The sequence below is a fragment of the Equus caballus genome, chromosome 16 (assembly GCF_041296265.1).
Source record: "Equus caballus isolate H_3958 breed thoroughbred chromosome 16, TB-T2T, whole genome shotgun sequence".
NCBI lineage: Eukaryota > Metazoa > Chordata > Mammalia > Perissodactyla > Equidae > Equus > Equus caballus.
The window spans coordinates 67,152,997-67,177,300 of record NC_091699.1 but is presented as its reverse complement, the minus strand read 5'-3'; the positions used below and the strand labels follow the sequence as shown (position 1 = coordinate 67,177,300).

Genomic DNA, 24,304 nt, shown 5'->3' with positions numbered 1-24,304 from the left:
GGAAGGATTAAAGTATACTTTTTCCTTCAAAGGAGAGAAGGGTATGATGTCATTCCAAACTAGTAAATCTGATGATTATATTTCTAATTCAACCTTAATTATATATCTGTTGTGGTCATCCAGGGAGCTGGATAAAGATGCTTATAACGTTTGATGGAAGCAAACCAATGAAAAGTTGATTGTGTCTCTCTCTTGCTTAGAAACTTTCAACAGCTTCTTGTAGGTCCTTAGGGCAAAGCCCCGGGTTATACCCAGTCCTTCCAGGTCTTCACCCGCACACTCCCGCTGCCTTGGCCTCACTCCTGTGAGCTCTCCCTCCAGCTTTCTCTATTCCAGTTCCAGCTTGAACACCTTTTTCTCTAAGAAGACTGCTTGATTTGCAATCTCAATACACCTGTGCTTCTCGTCCCTCAGCAACTCACTTGTAATTCCCAGTTCCAGGACACCCCACTGGATCCAACCCAAGGATCCTGACCCAAGTGTGACTGGCTCCTGGCAACAAGCCTTGCCCAACAGCCAGTTTGGAGGAGAGACGAGGCCCCCTTCTTCTGCCACAAAGGAGATCTGCATATGTCTGACGACACTGTTCAGTCTGTTAAAGAAATGACTCAGAAAAAGAGCTTTCCGTATAGCCAAATACAAAATGTTTGCTAAATATACACGAGTGAAGTCCTCAATTACCTAAATTCACTGGACACTGGTTAATTTAGACAAAGCCCAGATCTATCATTTATTGAACACACACACACACACACACCCCCAGAGACCAGTTCGAAATCCCAACTGCCATTTGAGAAATGTATGGTTGCTAATTAATTTTGACAAATTGGTGGAGTTCATTTAAATTATTTACGATAATGCTTCACAGTATATTTTACAAAAGTAATGAAGGCATAGTTTAAAAAGTTCTGGGCTTTTAGGCTTTTCTAGGGAAGAGATGAACGACTGCTGTCATTCTTCCCTTAAAATAGGATTAAAACACCAGAATTTATGGAGTAAATATGAGAGAAGTCTGTTTATGTTTAGGACATGTATATACTTCCACAGTCAAATTTAGTAGAATATCTGAAACAAAAACTCTACAGGTCTGGCTTAGCTCATCTTCCACAGGAAGTCAGTTGTGGGTGAATGGGGAGAGAGTCCAGCTACGGATAGGCATGGCTCTCTGGGTTCATAACAATGAAAATGGTAACTAACATCTATTAAACTCATACTATGTTCTGAGCATTTTACTTACATTATGTTTTTGAATGCTTATAACATCCTAGAAAGTAGGTGTTATTGTTTCCAAGTTAATGTCCTTACAGATAAAGAAACTGAGCCACAGAGAAGTTAGTCATTTACCTAAGGTCACACAGCAGCCAAGATAAGATTTGAAACTATGTAGACTTATTCCATAGCCTAGCATTCGGAACCACTAAGCTACACTGGCTTATACAGCAATCACTGAAGGGACAAATTTGAAAATCTGTCTTCAAACTTGCAGAGAGTCTTTCTTTCCATCTGTACAAAGGATTATAAACTGCAAAAATTTTATGGCACATTTAATCAGCTCAGTAGTTCAGTTGAGATAATTGCTTTTTAAACTAAGGTATTAATTTTTATTAGAAGAACCAGAGTCAGACACAGGATACTCTCTGTTTCGTTCAATTCAATTCAACTCAGCTCAGTTCCGTTCATATTACTTTGGATGTAAATTGCATGATGGGTTTAGGGAGGGATATTGTAATTCAGGTAACAGTAAGGCACTCTCTCTGCTTTCTGGGAACACAGAATGACTTGAGGGCAGGGCTAGGGGCAGCTATAATTCCAAACTATAATCTCAGGTTCCAGGTGGCATATGCTGGGCACCACAGTACTTGTGGCCAGGGTGGGGTGAGAGTGGGCAGAGGACTGTTCCACAAGAGAGAAGATAAGCTTGAAGGTACACTTGGATCTTTTCACCATTGTATTCCAAGGCTTAGGAGACCATCAGCTCAACAAATATTTGTCAAATGAGTAATTAAGATCCTTTAGGGTAGTAAGTAGGACCAGGAAGGAAGTCATGGAGGAGAACGCATATGAGGTGGATATCTTTTAAGTTTTAGGAGAGGGAAACATTCCTTTCTGAGGCTGTAGAATATGCAAAGGACAGATGCTTTTTTTTTGAGGAAGATCAGCCCCGAGCTAACTACTGCCAATCCTCCTCTTTTTGCTGAGGAAGACTGGCCCTGAGCTAACATTCATTCCCATCTTCCTCTATTTTATACGTGGGACGCCTACCACAGCATGGTGTTTGCCAAGCGGTGCCATGTCTGCACCCGGAATCCAAACCGGCAAACCCCAGGCCACCTGAGAAGCGGAATGTGAGAACTTAACCGCTGTGCCACCGGGCCAGCCCCAAAGGACAGATGCTTAATAAAAAAATGCTTGAAAAGATGATGGTAGGAGCCCACTGAATGTTGTCGAATAAAATAATGAGCATGTGATAATGATCAAGATTTAACTTACATATATTATGCATCTCCGTTGTGCCAGAAGTTTGTAAGGACATAATCTCATTTACCCTCCAGAATTGCGGTATTTGTGGTAGACACAAATGTGCAACCCAGCTCTCCCTTCAAAGAGGACCTGCTTCCCAGCTGTGGAGAGTGTGGTCAGAACACAGTCTCTGTTCGGCTGTCAGCTCCTTCTGAGTTGGCCTCAGCTGCAGAGAGCCTCCTGGCCCATATTCACACCCTTTTCAGGCAAAGCCCACATCCAGTGATGAGGGCAGTAGGGGTCTAAAGGTCAAGTCATTCTGGCCGAACAGGGAACAACTCTATTGGGTTTTATTTGCTCCAGAGCTCCCTCCAGGGTTGGCCAAGGTGTTGTTGGGCTTTCACTGCAGTTTGAATTCTCCCTTAGTCTAATCCTGCTCCCCTCCCTTTCCATTACAGATCACAGATTCCTAATAAACGTGGTTTCAGGGTCTCTAGAGAACCTAATCTGCAAGACTATGAACCTGCCATGTTCACAGACTGGAAACTGGGGCACTGAGAGGCAAAGCATCTTTCCAAAGCCACACAGCAGAGCCAGGTTTCAAACTCAGTTTCCTCCGGCTCCTAATTGAGGGCGCTCTCCTCCCACACTGGTTACAGGAACCAACTTACAGTATTTAGCCAAAGGTGCCCTCTCCCTCTTACCACAGCATACACACATCAACAGCAGTCACTCCACTGTCTGTCCAGATACATGTTTTCTATAGAAAGCTCTGGGTCATCTTGTGACCCCCAGAGCAAGCCAAAGCTCTGGGCCAACTGTGTCCACTGTTGGCTTGCCTACTCCTATCAATCTTAAAGTCTCTGCAGAATCAAAATTAGGTTTCCTAGTTCCAAGCTTTCAAAATATCCCTTAGAATACTGGCAACAGTTAGCAATCACCTCTTGGCTTTCTCCTGTCTGCTCCACAAGGCTGTAACTGCAGGAGGGCATGGGTCACCACTAACTTCCCAGAAATGAGCACACTGCCTATCTACAGCAGGAGCTCAATTTACATTTGTTGAAGGTGCGAGTTAAATGTGTATGATAGATGCTTGGTATTTATCTCATTCAATATTAATTCCTGTTCTCTTAGTTACCCAACTATATGAGATATTCACAAAAAAAGATCGTTGTATCATGGTGGATGTCAATTGTTATTGTTTTAGGCTTACCACACGGCTTAGATCATTTCCAAATAACCAAAAAGGATGGTCAGAGATCCATAGCCACTCAGAGCTCCTCCTTATATTTATTGCTGAGGTGGTGTCTAACTTTCCTCAGGAGAGGTTCAGATCCAAAGACAGTTCTGATGTTTTCTAGGAATGGGGAGTCCATAAGCTTTCTCAGATGCCTGTCCCAATGTCTGGAAACCTCATAGAGGTGATATCCGTCATTTTATCCTCTTGTTTGACTTGTAAACTCCTTCTTTAAAACCAAAGCCATGGGTGACGTCCTGTGACTTCCTTAAAGCCTGTAAATCTTTTTGCGAAGACTTTTCATCTTGATGTGGCAAAGGTATGAAATATTGAAGAACTGTTTTCTTTAACATTTACCCTACAAACTCATACAATAGAAAAGCAGGCTCAGGCATTTCTGACACAGGTCACTTCTATGAGTGTCTGTTTCAACTCTACTCTGCATAACATGGTTGTTGTAGACTTCAGTCATGCAGACTTTTTGGCTTAAACCTTTTCACACTAGCCTGATCTTTTTTATAATCATAAATGTATTTCTCAATATAAAGTTAATATATTGACAATACAAAGAATTTTGAAAAGAGAGAAACTAGGGAAAAAATGTTACATTCCAGCCATCTTACATGTTTGCATTTGAGGTGAATTTTCTGTCTATTAAAGCCTTATTCTTCCAGAGGTGCTCTGAAATCACACTTATGCCCATCCTGCATATTCCTGGATTTGGAATTAGAAAACTCAGGCTTGAGGCTCTGTTGCCTAATAGCTGTGTGTGCTCCTGCAGCTTACTCAACCTCTCTGAGTCCAGTTTTCTCCTTATAAAATAGGGATGGTGATTCCTGTTATTGACTTAGTAGGAATGTATTGGATCATGCAAGATATGGCAAAACCCTTTCCAACCCCTAACTCTTACATAAACATAAGTTAATATTGTTACTGATCTTTCTCTGGATTTTTTCTGAACATTATGTTTGCAGCAGATGCTGTTGGTCCCACCTATATCCCCTGGAGCCTTACTGCCATGGTAGTGCCCACAGGCCATCTCCAGCCAGCATTTGCATCTCTTCTGCCCAAGAGCTTAATCTGGCAGCCAGTTCCTGGTATATACACACAGATGGGTTAGTACCAGAGAATGAACACCTCCAGATCAGGCCACAACCCATGACTGATGGGAGTTGATCTATAATACCCTGTTTTCCCTGCCTCTTGGGTGGGATCTCTGGGAGGCTTATAGTTTACACTGGATCCCAGAGTTTCCCCAGTGGTATTAAGCTACAGGTGCCCACGGTGATAACCAGCTCAATTATACAGCATCTTTTGGCTTCCTTCCCTTTCGTGACTCACTTCTCCACTCTCTAATTGGTATTTCATGGGATTACCTCCCAAATGAACTACTTCTACTTGAATTCTTCTCTCAGGGTTTGTTTCTGAGGGTACCCCAAACTAAGCTAGTGTTTGTATGAATCACAATTGTTTCGGATGGAAGGGACAATATTCAATTTAACACAATCTAACCTAGACCAAAATAAAGGAAAAAACTTAGTTCATTGACTCATATAACGCAATGTCTGAAGGTGCCGAATCCTATTTAAGGATGACTGGATCCACTGAACTCATTGACTTGTTCTTTCCCACCACTGTTTCCCTTTGTGTATTAGCCAATTTTCAGACAGAAAAGGTGGTGGCTGTGAGGCTACTCTCAGCTTACACTGCCTTTGTAGGATGCAGTGTTTGAGAAAGTAAAAACTTTTGTCCACATCCATATCAATTACAGAAAAGGTCTCATATTGACAGTGTTTGGGATGCATGCTGATCTCATTATATCCAGGTGGTTGAAGTATTCTGGGTGGTCACCCCAGGAAGGAGACAACTCCAGTAGGACTATAGGAATGGGGAGGAGTGGTTTTGACTTTAAAGGGATGTGGGCAGCACCAAGCATCCCACAAACTAGAAAAGGCTTTTTGGTGTTTCTGTGTTCTTTCTTGATGATACCACAGATTTTTGGAAATTTTTACCCCAATGGAAGCACTTGGAACCAACATAACAATAGGATCAGTGAATTCTTTTCCAGATTCAGAACAGATGGCTCAGATGTCAACTTCTGTAATGGAGTAAAGAAAAAGAATGTATTCATTAAACAGTAAAAATAATAGTTATTTATCAAGCACACGTAAGGTATGTTCTGAATTCCAAGCTAAGTATTTTACATACGTGATTCCAGAGAAAAACCCTATGACTAGTCATAAGTATGACTAGTATTTTCATTTTACAAATGAGAAAATTGAATGACTTTCTCAAGGTTTTTCAGCTTGTAAGAAGCAGAGACAACATTTGCATCTGGGCTGGTGTCATTCAAAGCCCTGGAATGGGCTTGGCCACCATGCTGCGGTGCCTGCTTGACCTACTGATGCTTCGGGAACATTGCTTTGGATGGACCTGTCCCAGTGCTCCCATGCCCTCATGTTCCTTTGCAACATTCAGACTCAAAAAGACACTGACTGAATTCAGGGGCAGATTAACTCTTTTCCTTCGAATTTCACACTTGAGATTGGAGACTTTTTGGCCCATATCAAAGTTTCCTTCTGACCCAAGAACTTGCAAACCTTACGCCTGGAACCAATTGACCTATAAAAGCCTTTTTATTTAATGATGCATAACTGGAGTTACGTGGGTCGCTATGGTGGGTGTCCTTTTCCAGTTAGCCTAATGAAGTCTCTTGATTGAGTAGGCATTAGATCAGATCAGATTTGATGACAGCAAAATTAATTTATGGAATTTCTTCATTAGCTCTCAATGACCATCTCTCTTACCGGAGTTGTAGGCTGCAGATCTATATTTGTATTACTTTAAACATTTTGCAATTCTGTTATTGTTTAAAGATGTAAGAGGTAATTGGGGTGTGAATCTAATTATCTCCATCATCGCTTGACAAATGAGTTACCCACACAGTTGAAAGGGCTAAATTCTCTCATTGGTTTGGCAAATATTTATTAATCTACTCTTAAATGTCAGGCTTTATGCTAGGGGACACAGCAGTGACCCAGACAGAGACAAACTACCCCACAAATAAATATACAATTACAAATTGTGATAAGAATTCTAAGAGAGCTTAACAGGCAGACTATATCAGTCAGGCTCCAATGTACGAAATAGAAACAACTCCGCTTGCATGGTAGGTATTTAAAGAAGGACATAGATTAATACAAGGAATGGTGTGTTTGTAAAAATCATTGGAAGGGCTGAAAGAGCAGTTTAATCCTGGGTCTTCAGGAGTATCTCTCAGAACAGTGCAGAGCTATCCCACCAGGGAAGCCACCACAATGGAGCTTTGTCAGAATGTAGAGTTCACTGCCACCCACATAGATCCCCTATTGAAACTGCCTCTGAACACTCAGGAAGCTATTGACTGGATACCCAAGGCAGTGATTCATGATTTAGGAAGCCAGATCAAGATGCTCCCGTGACCACTAATGCCACTGTACCCTCTACTTCTTCATTGTCAGGAATCTGAAACCTGAGACAATCCAGAGAAACCTCATGTTTTCATGACGGTGCTTGCCAGTAGAAACTGTCAGGTGGAAGCCAATCAGTATCCAGAACCTTAGCTGCAAGGGAATTGGCAATGCACTTAGCACCATTCTATCTTCTCCAAGTACAAGGAAAATAGAATAGTCATTGAGTGAGTCAATCTATAGTGTCCAGCACAAGATACTGATTTAGTTTGGAGCCTGGAGAAAGTTTCTTTGAGGAAGCAACATTTCAGCTGAGACATGAAAAATGAGCAAGAGGAAGGCAGTCGAAGAAGTGAGAAATGTTCCACATAGAAGGAATAACATGAGAGAAGGCCTAATGCTAGGAAGGCCCTTGGTGTGTTGGAGGAGCTGGGTGGCAATGTTGGGGATGAGAATGAATTAGAAGGGGAGCGGTACATGGCTGGAGAGGTTGTAAAGTGCTGGGCATGTAAGACGTTCTTGATCACATTAAAGATTTAGGATTTTACTCTAACTGCAATGGAAGCCATTGGACCATTTAAATAGGGGAAGAAATCAATCTGCTTTGTATTTACAAAGGTTCCTCTAGCAGATGTGCAGAAAGTGTTCAGAGCTGGCAGGAGTAGAAATGGGGCTAGTGCAATAGGCTTAGTGAGGAGACAGTAATTTACATGCTGATGTTGTCAGTGGAGGTGATAGAAGCGGAATATTAGGAATTACATTTTGGAGGCAAAGCTGACTGGACTAGATGTTGGGTTGGTTGAAGCAGAAGTAATGGAAAAGGGGAAAAGAATGCAAACATGACTCGTAAGTTTCTCATCTGAACAGCTGGAGGGGAGGTTCATACTACTTAGTGAAATGGGTAAGATGGGTAGAGCATCTTTGAGGAAATATCAATGTCAGTGTTGGACATAGTAGGTTTGAGATGCCTCTGAAACATCCAACAGTAGATTTCTAGCATTTTTAGAAATGCATGCATGCCTAGAGAATGGTTGGTAGGAAAATGCAGGTGAAACTTGGGGGAGGCCAGGCTAAATAAAAGATATAAACTAAAAGAATCAGTGTAGCAAAGACCATACATTAATCTATCCCAAAAGGAGAAAAAAACCCTAAAGATAGTATAGAAATTACTGCCCACATAATAGCAGCTGTAATAGTCCTTGCTTTTCTTCTTGTCTCTTTGTTCTCTTCCTTCTCCTTCTCTTTTTTCCTTCCTCCTTTTCCTCTTCTTTTTGCTGCTTTCATTCTCCTTCAGCGGTTCTTATTACATTAATCTTCAGGCTGTTACTGTTATTTTGAGCACAACCTCAACCTATATGTCAGAGCTTCAGTGAAAAGAATGATTCAAAGATTTTAAATTGTGCTAATTCTCTGAAGGGTTGTTATGTCAGGTAAGAGTTGCATTAGTAAATTTTCATTTTTTTCTGATTTGAGGGATAAGTGAGGGAAAGAACTCAGACAAGATATTATGTAGATTTTCCCCCCTGTATTCTTTGGGGCAAGCCAACGCCTTGTTTACAAAGTGCAGAAATAGTAACAGCAATGTTTGGAGGGAGGTAGACATGAGCTGATCTTGTATACAGGACTTTTTTGGGAAAATGAGTCAACGAAGTAGAGAGTTAGAAAGTTGGAAGGGGGATAAAAGCCAAATTAAAACACAGTCCACATCCAAAATTGCTCCTCCATACATCTGGCAAAGTATTGACTGTCAGCTGGGAGCTCAACTGGGACTGAGGGCAAGGGCTTTGGCTCCTCTATGTGGTTGGGCTTCCTCACAAGATGGTGGCTGAGTTCCAAGAACAAGCATTCTAAGACACCCAAGTAGAAGCTGCATTTCTTTTTATGACCTCATTGCAGAAGTATCATTTCTGCCATAGTCAGAAGTGTACCCAGATTCAAGGCAAAGGAACAAAGACCTCACCTCTCAATGGAAGGAGTTTTAAAGCATCACTGAAAGAAGATCATAGAAGATGGGAAATATTGTTATGGTATTTTGGAAAATGCAATTTGCCATACTATCCAAAAATAGGGTGATTTTTCTATTTATGCAAATCTTCTGGTGTATCTCTCTGTAGATTTTTAGATTTTATTTGTAGAGACTGGGCACCTTTTAAATAGATGATTCTAATACGTTGTCTCATTTGATGCTGTGGTAATTGGAACTTTTCCTTCAATTATATTTCCTGAGTAGTTATTGTTTGTACAGAAAAGCTGTGATATTTGTGTGTTAATTTTGTAGCCATTCACATTAGTAAATGTCCCGGGGAAGTATTAATTTAAAACACCCCTCAATTACCAGGTCATAATTTGTTTGTCATCAATTTTGATTGTCACATGATGAAGTTTCAACATTCTAGTCAAGCCCAAAAGATGATAGAAATGAAGCATCTTTCTTTCATCATATCATTCACCAAAACAATCTGTGATTCAAACTTTGTAAATCCTCCTTGTAAAAATATCTTCTGTGTTGTGACAGAAGAAGTCATTCAGCTTACGAACTTTTCTTTGTGCTTGTGCTGTTCAAGTTCTCTGTTTTACAAAATGTATAGCAGAATTTGAAGCTGCCTGACTTATTTTAATGCAGTTGTAAGACTAGATTGTAGAATGTTGCTGAAGCTCTATTTGAGCAATTTCCATGGATGAAGACCTTTTCAGAATTAGAGGACAGTTTGGGACTCAACTTGCAGAACTATGTTAGTTCAAAAAACTGTAGTTTACTGAACAAAGTCAACCTGAAATGATAGCACTACTCAATCTACAAAGAAGGAAGGGTGACAGATTCTAAATGAGCAAACAAAGCAAATGGCAATTCTTATTCTATGCTATTAAAGAACTCTGAGGTCAATGAAATTACACATATTGAAGGACTACGGAGCTACTTATTGAAAATAAAAATCACAATTTCAAAAGAGATTCCCTTATTTTTAAAATGTATCAACAAATACAATTATGGCTGCCTTTGGAGTGCAAGCTTCAGGATGTTTCTGAACATGCTTTGGTTCTGTGGTTAGCACTTATGACTAACTTGCTATATATGCATTACTTACTTATCGTGTTTATTACTGGCTCCCATTGAAAAATATTGGCTCAATGATTATGGCGATTTTCATCTGATTTTTTAAATGCCATTTCTCTAGTACCTAGAAAATACCCAGTGTCTAGGAGGGGCTCAATATATATATATTTATTGAATGAATAATTGAATAAACCAATGTGAAATTTAGTATCAAGAAGAGCTAACTGAACTGAGAGTGAAGTATACACAAAAGGGCACATTATCTGTGGTTCTTTGGATTTGAGCATGTGAATCTTAAACTTTTAATTCTACTAGATTCTGTGAAGGAACATTTTCTTTCACAAAATGAATTGAAGCTGAGTCACTATTAGTTGTATAAACCTTGATTTAGAATTGAGGCCTCTTGTTGGAAAAAAAAAGACTGGCAAGAAATAGACCAACATTGACATTGTATCTCTGGATGGTACATGAAAAACAGGCACATGGAAAGATGTTCAACATCACTAATTATCAGGAAAATGCAAATCAAAACTACAATGAGATATCATCTCACGCCCATCAGAATGGCTATAATTAATAAGAAAGGAAACAATAAGTGTGAGAGAGGATGTGGAGCAAAGGGAACTCTCATACACTGCGGGTGGGAGTGCAAACTGGTGCAGCCACTATGGAAAACAGTATGGCGATTCCTCGAAAAATGAAGAATAGAACTCCCATGTGATCCAGCTATTCCACTGCTGGCTACTTATCCAAAGACCATGAAAATACAAATGTGTAAAGAGACATGCACTCCTATGTTCATTGCAGCATTATTCACAAAGCCAAGACTTGGAAGCAACCTAGGTGCCCATCAAGAGATGAATGGATAAAGAAGATGTAGTATATATACACAATGGAATACTACTAAGCCATAAAAAATGATGAAATCTGGCCATTTGTGACAACATGGATAGACCTTGAGGGTGTTATGCTAAGTGAAATAAGTCAGAGGGAGAAAGTCAAATACCATATGATCTCACTCATAAATAGAAGATAAAAACAACAACAAACAAACACACAGAGGCAGAGTTTGTATTGGGGATTACCAGAGGGGAAGCGGGGAGGTAGGAGGGCAAAAGGGGTGATTAGACACATGTGTGTGGTGAAGACTTTGGGTGGTGGACATGATATAATCTACACAGAAATCGAAATATAATGATGTACGCCCAAACTTTATGTAATGTTATAAACCAATGTTACTGCAAGAAAACACACACACACGCACAAACAACAAAGAAAAGAAATACACCAACACTGACAGTGTATCTCTGGATGGTAAGATTAAAAGTGATTTTTTTATACTTCTTTTTTCTTTTGTGTATTTAAAAAAATTTCAACAATAAAGATGAATTACTCGTAGAAGGAAAAAAAAGAAAACTAAACAAAGTAGAAAACTATTGTGTTATCAAATTTGTTAAAAACCAGTATTTTACTAATTATATCAGAAGATATGAGTTAGAAGTACAAGATCTACGACTGCACACTTTGGTAAAATAAAATTAATTAAACTACATATTTCCCCTGATTTTGGGTAAGACTACTGAAAACACATATCTTGAATAAATGACATACTCACCTTCTCCATTATTATTAATACAGGATTCATGGCATCCCATCCACAGATATATTTCTGGCCACAAGTCCAGTTACTGAAATAGCTTTGATTATAAGATTTTTAAGGTATCTGTGACTCTCCCATTCTCTGCCACCCCAAATTGAGCTCTAATACCTATGTCATAGGATTGCAAAAACCAAATAGGATAATACACGAAAAGGCACTCTCTAAATTATAAAGCCCCATATATGTTTGATAATATTATTTATTAATTATCAACAAATTGGTTAGGAGAACACCTCCCAGGACCTGGTCTAGTTCATTCAGCCTCCCATGTGGGCGGCCATTTTCAACCTGGTGGGAGCAGGATGGGACATTTACTTACCCAAGATAAATGGAATAAGGTAATCCCTTCGGAGTCTCCTTCCTCTGCTGTGAAGTATCCGTCCATAGGGCTCAGTTTAAATAGTCAAGGTTCCAGACCTGTAATGTATACCAGAGTCTGTGCCAAGGGGGTCAAACCTGATGGAAAGATTTTCTGTGGACCAGCCCCAGCATGGTCTGAGGGAGGCATTTCCTTACAAAGCCACTAACTTGAGACAACCCTCAGCTAAGAGGATCAGAACAAGATTTGCTTCTTCTAGAATGACACTAGTTGGAATTCAGGACAGAAGCTTCCCCCCACCCCCCACAAATTATCAAGATCATGGAGATCCACGGCACATTCAGTAGTCTGTCCATACTGTGTGGCCTCATATTAATAAGACAGTGGAAGCTGGGGGTGTTCCAGCATCAAAAATATATATTATCTTTTGTTATCAAAATATTTATTTTTATTAATATAAACTATTACTTATTATTATTGTATTATTACCAGTATTTATCTCTGTTACAGGTGATTTTTATTTACCCTTTATTTTTGCTTATATTTTTCAATTTTCCATGTAATGTTTGCATAATAGAAAAGTGAAAAATTAAAACAAGTTACTTTTAAAACATTTAGAAAATACAGGCAAATGAAAGGGAGAAGACTAAAATGACTTGTAATACTGCTACCCAGAGGTAAGCACTGGTAACATTTTGGGATGCAAACTTCCAGTATATAGAATTCCTTAACTAAAAGTGGGATTGTACTCTACATATCTTATTTATCCTGTTCTTCTGCTTGTAAAAAAAATTTAAAAATTCCATATGAATAAATGTTCTTCAGACATAACATTTCAAAAACTGCTTATCCTGAGGTTTCTCATGCATATTAGTTAGTCAGTAGAATGCATCCCCTCTCTGGCCAGAAGTGTACCAGTGCCCAGTGTCCTCCCCACTCCAGTGCTGGCTTTCCCAACATTGGTGATGATAATAGTTAGAAAATCTTGGTCAGTAGTGGAATCGCGTTACTACTTTAATTGACAGTTCTCTAATTACCAATAGGGTTGATCATTTTCCCCGTAAAAGATTCACGGGACAATTGCCTTTGCCAGGATCATTTTAAAATTCTGTAGCAGTAAAGCAGTGGAAGTGGCATCTGCATGGGTGTAAGAAGTGTTCATATGTAAATATTTAATATTCAAACCACAATATCTCTAGGATCAGTTCCTTTAGCACATGGATACTCACTAAATCCCTCTTCTTTGGTCATTAACAAATATTTATTGATGGTCTACTGTATGCTCAGCCCTGTTCTGGGGCTGGTGATACAAGGGCAAAATTGGCAAGGTCTCTGGTGCATACCTTCTAGTGGGGAGAAAGAGAACAATGTGTGAGAATGTCAGGCAGAACCCAGAACAGAGTATGGGGGTTACAGAATGATGGAGGGGAAGGGGAGGTGCTTTATATTATAGGGGGATCAGGGAAGACCACCTTGATGTGATAATATTTGAGTAGAGACCTAGATGAAGCAAGGAGTGAGTGAGCCACGCAGATGTCTGTGGAAAAGTGTTCCAGATAGAGGGACCAGAAAGTGCAAAGTGTCTGAGGCAGGAGTGTGTGTGTCTTGATGGAGGACTGGCTGGAGCAGAATGACAGATGGGGCCTGTGGTACAAAGTAAGATCAGAGAGGTGGAGGGGCAGGGTCATGTAGAGGTTTGTAGGCCCTGGCCAGGAAGGACTTCAGATTCATTCAGAAGGAGCTGAGAGAGGAGGCAGAGAGATCAGTAGGAAACTCTTGCAATGGTCCAGCAGAGCATATGTAGATATGAGCCATTCCCCCCAGATAGCCCATGTTCTGCTCTGCCAACATGAGGCCTTTGCCCTTCTCCAGTAGCAGCCAATCCCTCCACTTCTGAGGCCAGATCGGGGGTAGAGGTGGGGGGAGTGTGTTATGAGGTTTCTTGGGTGCTAAAGAATCTGTGACAGGCAATCAAAATATCTAAGAGTGACAAGGCAGGATCAGTGGGTGTCACCCTCAGATGTCAATTTGACAACCTTTGGTCTAGCACTTATGGGGTCGAGAAGAACATGCTGGTAACTCTAGAGAAAAAGCAAAGTAGAGGCACCAGAAACCTCAGTAAAATGCCTAAAACAGGAGTGGCAGACACAAATGCGTCATGTGTACCAAATCACTCCATATTTAATCTCCACATGAGGTACCTGGAAATCTATAAATGACAGCAAGAAGCAGCTTGACAGGCTGCTGTATGTTTCACTTGCCAGTTACAAACTAGTTGGAAGCTTTTCTCATATCTGAAATGCCACTTTTGGATACAAACACTAAGCAAAGTGGGTTCAAAGTCCCAAGTGCAGCCATCTTCTCACAAACCAGATCAATGAGCTATCAGGCAGGAAGGGCTAGGAGGAAAGAGGACCACAGGGGCAGCACCAACTGCCTTCAGGGCCTAACCCAGTGACCCCACTTGAAGAGCATCCCAGAAGAACTTCACAGAGATACCAAAGATACAGGGATTCATGAGGGGCTAGATTTCCCACGGGTGACATGGTGGTCATTGTCCCAGGCTCTCATTTAGGGAGAACATTCAGTAGAATCTCCCTTCACTGTCCAGGCATCTTGAATAAGGCCCACCTTTTCCAGGAAACCCTCCTGACCATCTCAGCTCAAGCTCATTTCCCTCTCTGTCCTTTGTGGACCTCTGAATAGCACTATTTATTTAGCACTTAATTGTTTTGAATGTAATCTTCATGAGGCCAATGACCGTTTGGCTCACTCCTACACTCGCAGTGTGGGAAATTGTGTGTGGAACACAGTAGGCACTCAATTAACAGTTATTAAGTAGATGAATTTTAAATTCTTTTATACATTCTCCTAATCTTAGTGAGGATAAGATCAGATCTTATTTCCTCTCATTTTTGTCCTTTCCCTTTTTCTCTTCCATATTTCTGGAGCAGACACCGTCAGCGGCTTGCCCGTATGACCTTGGCCCACTCGGAGGTCTGCGACAGACAGTTCCTGTCCACAGCAGTGCTTCTGGCGGCTCTCTGCCATAGGAGAGTGCTCCGTCCCCGGGGTCTGGAAGGTCTCCAAAGAGTTAAATCAGCCTGGGTGATCCTCTAGCAATGATGGATGGGAACCAGTAGATAAGTCCAGATTCCTTGTTTCTTGCTGAAATTATTCTGAGGTGCATGCTACAGTTTCTCAGAAGCCTCCAGGGGATTGAGCCCAGTTGCTCACAGTGCTTATCCACCCCTTTATCCTTTACAGCTTTCCTACCTTCCCTCTCCCAGGTCATCAATTTCTACCTCTATTTCCTGGGACCACCTCCTAAATCCTAAATAAACTACCTACATCGACATCGTTATTTCAGGGGCTGCTTTTGGGGGAACTCTGACTAAGACAATTACCTACAGTGCTTAGAAAAACCATGCATATGGGATTCCTGAGAAGACCGCATGAGACAATGCAAGTAAGGCATCTAGCACAGTGCCTGGCCTGCTCTAAAGGTTCAGCTCTGTTAGCCATTATTGTTGTTGTCAGTGTTGAGGGTACTCATAAAATTCTTGTACATTGTTAATCTTTGAGGTGGAATTTTGAGGAGGAATCGAGGCAGAGACCAAAGGGCAGCCACGACAACAACAATAACGGTGGTGATATATGAGGAAGAACAGGGGCAAAGATCAACGATAAAGCCAGTGAAAATGGTGTTAACCTGTGTGGTACCAATTGCATAGGAAACATCCGAGGTGTTAACCTGTGTGGTACCAACTGTATAGGAAGCAAGACTTCATCTTGGGGCTAATGAATACAGCTTCCCACATTTTCAAGAGAATTGATGTAGGCCTCATAGGCAGCCAGAATAAGGATATTTATAATCTGATGGCAAAGGTCCTATTGGGACAAACCTGAAGGGAAAGGCTTGAAATTTGGCTCCCTTTGAAGACAGGCAGATTCTGTAGGTCAAAGTTCGGGAGAAGCCAAGTGGTCCAGTCTCTGGAGAGTGTGGGCAGAGAAGTGAAAAGCAAAAGGAGTAGGCGGAGCTAGAATCCTGGAGATCAGAGAAGCAAGAAAAATTAAACTTGGGAGAGTTCTGCACCCGCAGGAGCAGCATTTAAATCTTTGCTTTGTTTGACACAGTCTGTTAAACGCTATGTGAGTGGCACTTGTGTTAACTGTCTCTGAAAGAGGTCAGATCCCACGGGGGATTTTGGCATTTACTGTAAGCAGTGGCAGACCATCGGGATTGCACCATGATATCAACAAAGGTAAATGGTGCTTGTGATTTTTCAGGAGTAGGGCTTGTGCCCAACAGTATCTGATCCTGTAGCAGGGTCAAGACTGGAAGCTCCTTCAAGGCACAAACAGTGGCCTGTTCACTTTCGGAGTCCCAGTGCCTCTTGTTGTGTCTGGCACAGACTGGTCAATGAACATATCTGGAAAGAGGGAAAAGAAAAACAAAACCAGTGACGTGAAGGTAGGAAGGGAGAGGAAAGAACAAATTAGTGAATCCTCCATAAATGATGCTGCCTGGGTTGGCTGTGTGGGGGCCAGGGGCACCAGCACGGCCACTTTCTCCTCCACCCTACTGGCTGGGACAAAAACAGACCAGAGGTCCTCACTGATGTGGTTTCTTGCTAAACCACTATTATGATTTACAGCTTACCCTGACCCAGTGCAGGCTGTTTTCTCATCTGCTTTTTATGAAAGATGTGATTGTACATTTGTAGGGAGGATATGAGGTAGGATGGGAAAGGAAAATGCTGATATTCTTGCCAGTATGGAAAGGAGGCCAATGATCAAATTGATCAAATCATAAAGCACTGACAGATGGAGGACAAGCAGCTAGGGGCAGCTGGAAAGCCCGACTGAGAGTTTGGAGTCATTCCGATTCCTAGGAAGAGACAGCCTCCCATTCACCTTGGTCCCTGGGATTCCAAGTGTATCTTAGGGGTGACTGGAGCTCATAAAGTAGTCTCTTATTTTCTCAGTGAGATACTGTTGGTGAAAGTGCAGACACCCATGTGTTAAAAAAGTTACAAAGGGTTATCAGTTATCCGTTGATTCTTGGCATGACTAATTTCCTTATGAAATTTAACCGAAAGCTTCTGTCTCCTGTTTGGTGTCCCATCTGAACTGGTGGCAAGGGGAAAAAAGTGGTTCCCACACTGCCTTGACCCCTACAAAAGTTCATGGGCATAAACAGAAACTAAAACCAGTGATGTTCACCTCACATTCATCAACTAAGGAGAGGTGTGGGCTGGGAGCATCACGGCTTCCCTGAGCTTCAGCATCTTCCTCTGTGAAATGAGGCGCTTAGATGAGACGATTTTTGAGGCCTCATCTCAGTCGGCTATTCTGTGGTTCTGAATGTCTGGTTAAGACACTAATTAGGTGTAAGAGACTATGGGAGATTATGTAGTTACGCCTTTTGCTCCTTGCAAGAGGGAGGTTTTGAAAAGTTTTGTGTCGTCTCTTTCTGAATGATTCTAATTGTAGTACCTGTGGTAAGTGAGCAATGAAATTATTTGTCAATTAACTTTTCTTATGATCCTTTAGCTGCACAGTCATTTTCATTCTCTTTTAAAATTTTTGTTCATAGGATCATGTTAAAGAAAGATCTATCCCACTCAAAGATTATATAAATATTCTCCTGTGGAATTTTTCTATTAGTTTTCTGATTTACTTTAAACATCGAAATCTTTAATGCACCTGAAATTTATTTTGGCAAATGGTGTGAGTCATGGAATGTAACTATTTTTCCCCCCAAATTGACCCACTATTTCTTGGCTATTGGATTCCCCGCTGATTTAAATGTCACTTTTATTTTATGCTAAATTCTCATAAAAGCATGAGTCTATTAAAGAGTTCTCTCCTCTGTTCCATTCCCCTGGTTATCTATTCTTGCATCAATGCAGCATTTTAAATACTGATTTTTTTACGGTGGAGTTTGTAGCAGATAATGTCAGTGCTCCTCCCAGATCCCCTTGGATCCATTTTTACTGTTTGTTCCAGAGAATTTTGGAGAGAGGGGTTTGTGAGTTTCAGCTTTCTTCATCCTGCACCTTCAGCTCTTTTTGGGAGAGTTGCCTTCAGCTCCCTTTGTCTTCACCAAGGGAAATCCAGGGCTGCTCCTTCCCTTGCAGTTAACCAATGACTGACAACTGTGTGTATATGAAAACCCACTTCTCTTGCCTTGCAGAAGGCATAGAGATGACTGTGAGGCTTAACTTACACACCACAGACCCCCAATCTGATCAGCTGGAAGGTCCTTTCCTCAGGACTTTACACTCTGCCAGGCCTCCTCCCCTTCCCTGTACTGCTCCCTCACTCCCTTTCAGGTTTTCCCTGGAAGCCCTTCATCCAAAACAAAATTCTCATCTCAGGGTCTGCTTTTGGGAAACTCAATCTAAGGCAGGGCCTCTTTCATCATCCAGGCAGATCATTCCACCAACTGAGAGGAACCATCCCCACCAGCCACCCACAGAATTGAGAAAGCTATCAATATGGCATCCGTTACCACTTCCAGTCAGAAGGGCTTTCAGACACTGAGTTAAATTAAGTATAGTCTAAGCTCTTGGTGATGTCTTTCTGTCAATACAATGAATGATGGCTTTACAATTCCTAAAGAACATAAAGCTTTTAATTTTTCCGGAATTATCCAGCAGATCCTGGAAATAATGTTTCTGATAGTCAGTTGGCATCATTTATGATAACTAAGATGGTATTTGATCGTCTTTAAACTTTCAACTTAAAAAAAAGAGCAACATATGCACTTGGTAATAAATTAAACAGAAGAGTAGAAAATGAAGAATGTCTTTGTGTATTCTTTCTGAAATTTTTAGACTTATTTAAGATTTAATCATTCATTAATTATTTATTGCTTATTATACATCAAGCACTCTTTACTGAACCCCTGTCTCTCTCTAAATTAGTCCTACTGTAAAATTATTTTTACTTGTCTTTTTCAACTTAATATATTATGCACATTTTTCCATTTCAGTTCATGAAAATTTTTCCTCATTTGGTTTGATGGTCGCATATGGGTGCACCATAATTATGTTCAATCTGTTCTATAATATTTATTCCCATAGTGAGGTTTACCCTTGTTTCACTAGGTTCAAAATTATGACAAATTCTTTAAAGCAAATTTTTCCCTTCCTAACTTTGTTAATTTGATTCATCTCTTTTTTAGCTGAATTTTGTCATCAAATAGATTTTGCACATTTGAAAAGTTCTGTATCTTGCTTTAATTTTGAATGACAACATTGTTACGGAGAATTCTGAAGGCAGCTCAATTTTTCTTTTATATCCCATCACTTGAGTTAATGCATGCATTCATGACCATTAAAAATATGTATAAATGACAAGTAGTCTGTGTTTCTCTCTCTCCCCCACCTACTGATTCATTTTTTTTCTTTTCATGTTAAACTTCTTGCCTCTGATTGATGTACAGATTTACGTCTTCCATTATTTTGGGAATAACTTCTATAAATATTCTTTTCAATTCCATTATTTCAACTTATGTTCTTGTTTTTATATAGCAAATTATATGTATGTTTAATCATTGTGTTCTATCTTCCACACCTATTGTCTCCAATCTTCTTAATAGTTTTTAACCTCCGTCATTTTTTCTGCCTTATCCTTGATGATTTAAATGCTCTCCTCCATGACTGGCACTTGGTTTTTGACTAAATCAGTTTCTTTCATTGATGCTTCCAACGATGTTGTTTTGGTTCTCAATGGGTTTTCTTAGAGTTTAGGAGATGTGTAAATCACTGAGAAGTGTAAATCATGTTTTCAAAGCATGATATGAAGTTGTACCTTGTCCAAGTGCCAATGGAGAAGGAAAAACAAGTAAAAGGTATACATGGTACATATATACCATCATGTATATACACATACCTTGTCTTTTCTTTTGCCTTTGTTCAGTTTATTAGATTAGATTTTTGGTGTATGATCTGGCTTTCCTCTACCATTATATCTTAGAAGTTGTTAACTTTTGTTCTTGATTAAAGAAACATTATTAGCAAAGATTTTCCTCTGGGATGTCTTGTCCTTGTCTAAAAATGTCACCTTTAGCAGCATCGTACATGGGCCATCAGTCTCAATTATAGATCCATTTTGGAATACCAACAAAGCAAAAACTGGGGTTCTATTCCAGAGTTCCTGAAGAATGAACTAAGAGCAGTTTTAAATGTTGTAAATCATTGTTTAAAACTTACAATGGTGAGTTAAATAAATTCAGATGGTTTTGTATCCAATTCTGCATTGTTCGGGTTTATTACTACCTGTGGTGAACAAATGGCACTCATTGATAAATCTGACAAAAATCGGCAAATAAAACCAATTAAAAATACCATGTAAGAACTTGTTCACCATCGAAAACCTTAAAACTAATTCCATTTCTGTTTTTCAATAGCAATCATCAAAGATAATTAAGATTGTATTTATGACGACAATGAACTTTCAGCATTTTGTATGAGAAATGATCTGTTAAGACTGTCACCAGGGATGAAGATTTCAAAGCTTTAGTTACGTACTTAGAAGTTTCCAATGCAGTTGTTATTATTGCTGTAGTGATGAGAATCAAGATCCCAAACAACATTCCCGCGTTTTCCTCCTGGGCACCATCTTCATCGTTTTATTCCTTGTCACCCTCCAGGCCAAAGGGGTCTACCATCTTTCATTACATGTGACTAATTTTCTTTTGCATATCAGGTTTTCCAACAAGATTGAATTGGAGGTTATTTTTGAGGGGATTTTTAATATTTGCAAGTGATATTTCCATAGATTAATAGCAATCTGACTTTTAAAAAGTTTTAAAGAAATCTTAGCTAGATCTCCACACTTCACCTCCTCTTAACCTTTTCCACTTTGCAAATGCCTATGTAAAAAACTAAATTGTGAGAAACTCCTACTAGCAACCCACGTATTTTCCCTCCAAATGGGCTTCTCATCTTTTGAGGCAGTTTTTCACATGGTTTTGGCTTTCACACTTTTGGTCATCTGTCATGTTCTGTTTATTAGAATAGATGGAGATTTAGTTCTGTCTTTCCAAAGCATGTAAAATGGAGAGGGTAAAATACAAGGCTTTGCTTGAGAGAAACGAGGGAGTTGGAATGAAGTCTTAGACATAGAGAAGAACTTGAAATTTGAAACTGGTTTCTCTTAGACTGTCTAGACCTCTTTGATGAGTCAGTATTTTTTTGTTAGGGTAGGGATCTCTGCAGGAACCAATGCTGTGTCCGTGAGAAGGATCTACCTTATCTTGACTCTCTGGGGACAGATCATCCAAAGTCCAGTGTGGTACCTTTAATTTATCTACGTCTTAGTGTGAACTTCATGAAGATTCATGTCATCAAAACTCTCTAGGACTGAGTTTTCTCCAAGTTGTACACTGTGTAACATCTAAAATGGGAGACAGAATCCTACCACTCCTACTCCCAGTTCACACAGAGCATCCTGAAACGTTGAGTGCTCGGGGGCCAGAATATGAACGGCAGCAGAAAATTCATATTCGGCAGACAGATGGTAGCCCAGGTTGGGCAGTGCTGCCCAGAACTGTGGCCAATGGGGGCCATGGAACCCAACAGAAGAGGCAGCGGTCCCTTGTGGGCATGATGGTGCTAAGCAGGAGAGGAGTTGGGAAAAAGGCAGACTGTAGATGTCATATAGTAACTGAGCTCATGTGAGAATTCTCTTAGGTTTACATTAACACAGGGAAGGGATTTCATAGGGACCTGCAATATGTATTAGCAGAGCTCTTAGGAAGGGAAACGGGGAGAAAGAACCAGCAAACATTTGTTACCATATCTTCTGAGAATATCATTTTATAAGATAACACATTTAATATACCTATCTCTACTGTTAGTGAAAATGTAGTGATGTAAGGGGAAAGTTGATGGAATAGTGTGTAGAGATATTGGTGGTTATCTTTATAGTAAAAATTTTGTCACCCAACTTATGGATAATTCATATTCTCAACATAAAGATAACAATGAAAGAATTTTACACTCCTGTGGAACGCTTACTTTTTCAAAGTCTTCCCCATATATGCTTCTCACTCACAACATTCCAACAAGGTTGACAGAGCATGCATTATTTCCTTTTTGACATGAGCAAATGGAGCCTCAGAGGACATGGAAGTATTTCCAAGAGTGGTACAACTGAAAACTAAAGGGACTAACACTTAAACCCAAGTCTTCTAACTCTGATATCACTGCTCTTTCTACCCAATCATGCTCATTATAACAGTTTTTCATAACAAAACAGCTTGCATTAATTTTTATAAAAGTAGATGAAATGTAACACTAGGCTAAACTAATTTCTGTAATCTTCTGTAATCTGTAGTCTGAATGATGACACTTTGTAGTAATGCACTACCCAATTTGCAAAGCACTTTCAAATTTTAAATAACCTTAAGAAATTAACAGGGAAGTTATTACTACCTGTACCGGACATAAAAGGAAACTGAAGGACAAGGAAGTCAAATGATAGGCCTAAAATCTTCTGGTTCCCTGTAAGTTCATCACTAGAGCAGAGTGCTTCTTAAAACTCTTCCCACCATTACATGTCATCATTATAAACATAGTTGTGGCCACACTTATACATTTATTGTTACATTTTTAACTCATCATTTTTCTCCCTTCACATGTTCACATACTGTCCTGTGTTCTCTTTCTAAGGTATTTGTGGTCAACCCTGAACCAAAGTTGCTTCGTCTGTAATTGAATAGTTCATTGACTTTCATAGAACCAAAATGAGATCATCTCTACAAACCACAGGTAGATTCCCCTCTTTACCTCCCTCCCAATCTCAGCCTTCTTTTAAAAAGAGCAAGAAGGTTGTCAAAATTGCCACCTTTTAAATTGGCAGTGTATTAGAAAAACAAAAAGAAGAAATACTTTGAAAATAATTGAGGTGTGTGGATGTCAGAGTTGTTGCCTGCTGTGCTACAGGCACAGGTGTTAACGATCTGCCTGAGATTGACTCTTGGTATCTGCTGGCCTCCTCAAGACAGCCACTGGGCTTGTACCTTCATCAAAGAGACACAATGAGACGTTTACTGATCCTGGGAATAAAGAGAAAAATGGCCTTCTTTTCTTCCTTCCTATAGTAGGCAGGAAGAGCTGCCATTTAAATTGTTTTGAAGTCAACTGGGAGAAACTGCCTCCAACACTGTGTCTGTGGTGCATCCTCCTAGAACCCTGTGTCCTTTCCCCTTTAGTATCAAAAATCAGAGTGCTCTTCTTGGATCTCAATCACCGAAAGAGGCTTTTCCAAAAGGGAATAATTAACTAACAAACTCTTGATTGAAGAGAAGTATTTTGTAAAGTAATTAAAGGGGATATTTTAAACATTTTTTCCACTTTTCTATGTTTACCTCTCCACGCAGAAACTCAATGTGATTCAAAGATTAGCTAAAACTCTGCGAAGAAATGGGAGAAGTTAAAACCATTATTGTGCTGATGACTTGGCCATAGGCTCAGAGAGCCTTTAAACGTGTGGAGGCTTAATCCTCCAAATAGTGAAATGGGAATATGGAGAGGATAGAAGTAACCTGGAGATGATAATTAAGATGTGAAAGCTCTTTGCACACTCATCGAGCCACTATCCTCCTTTCAGTTTCAAGAAGAGCCTCAAGGTATGTAGCACCTGCCCCTTCAAGGAGTGGCTTTCGAGTGTTGAGAATACACAGAGGGACATTTTAAAGTTAGGTGGTATTTATTTCTAATGGCATCTCTTCTTTTTATTTGTACTTGGGAAGTAGTTAGGCTACAGGGGAGTAATAAATAGGACCACTTAACTGAAATGATCAAATAAAAGATTTTTCCACAAAATAATTGCAGATATGACTCTTAGGTCAGTCATGACCATTTTGATTGACCAGAACACCAGTTATTACTGCCATCCCCATTCCCCAACATTTTTCAATCCTAAAAATCCGTAGCACTTCAAAGAATCCCACCTGCCACTCAGACTCTTATTGGTTACTGAGAAATAGTTTGGTGTATAATTAAATATGACATAAAATATGAACATTTTAGTAAGATAGCAGGATAAGAAACAAGGAAATGAATGAACGGTAACATAGTATAGCTATTAGAGGTGACCACTGGACTCT

At 40.0% G+C, this 24,304-nt stretch overlaps 1 long non-coding RNA gene across 2 annotated transcripts in view; it reads right to left on the bottom strand.

The window, feature by feature from the left end:
- Nucleotides 1–3,642: 3,642 nt before the first annotated feature.
- LOC138918240 (uncharacterized) overlaps nt 3,643–24,304 on the bottom strand; it is a 55,217-nt gene continuing 34,555 nt past the window's right edge. The window contains exons 2-4 of one of the 2 annotated variants that reach the window (XR_011427323.1): nt 16,086–16,613; nt 12,181–12,278; nt 5,662–5,795 (exon numbers count right to left, since the gene is read on the bottom strand). This is a non-coding gene — a long non-coding RNA (uncharacterized lncRNA). Of the gene's footprint in view, nt 5,796–12,180; nt 12,279–16,085; nt 16,614–24,304 lie in introns of both variants that reach the window. The other variant, XR_011427324.1, reaches the window with a different exon arrangement.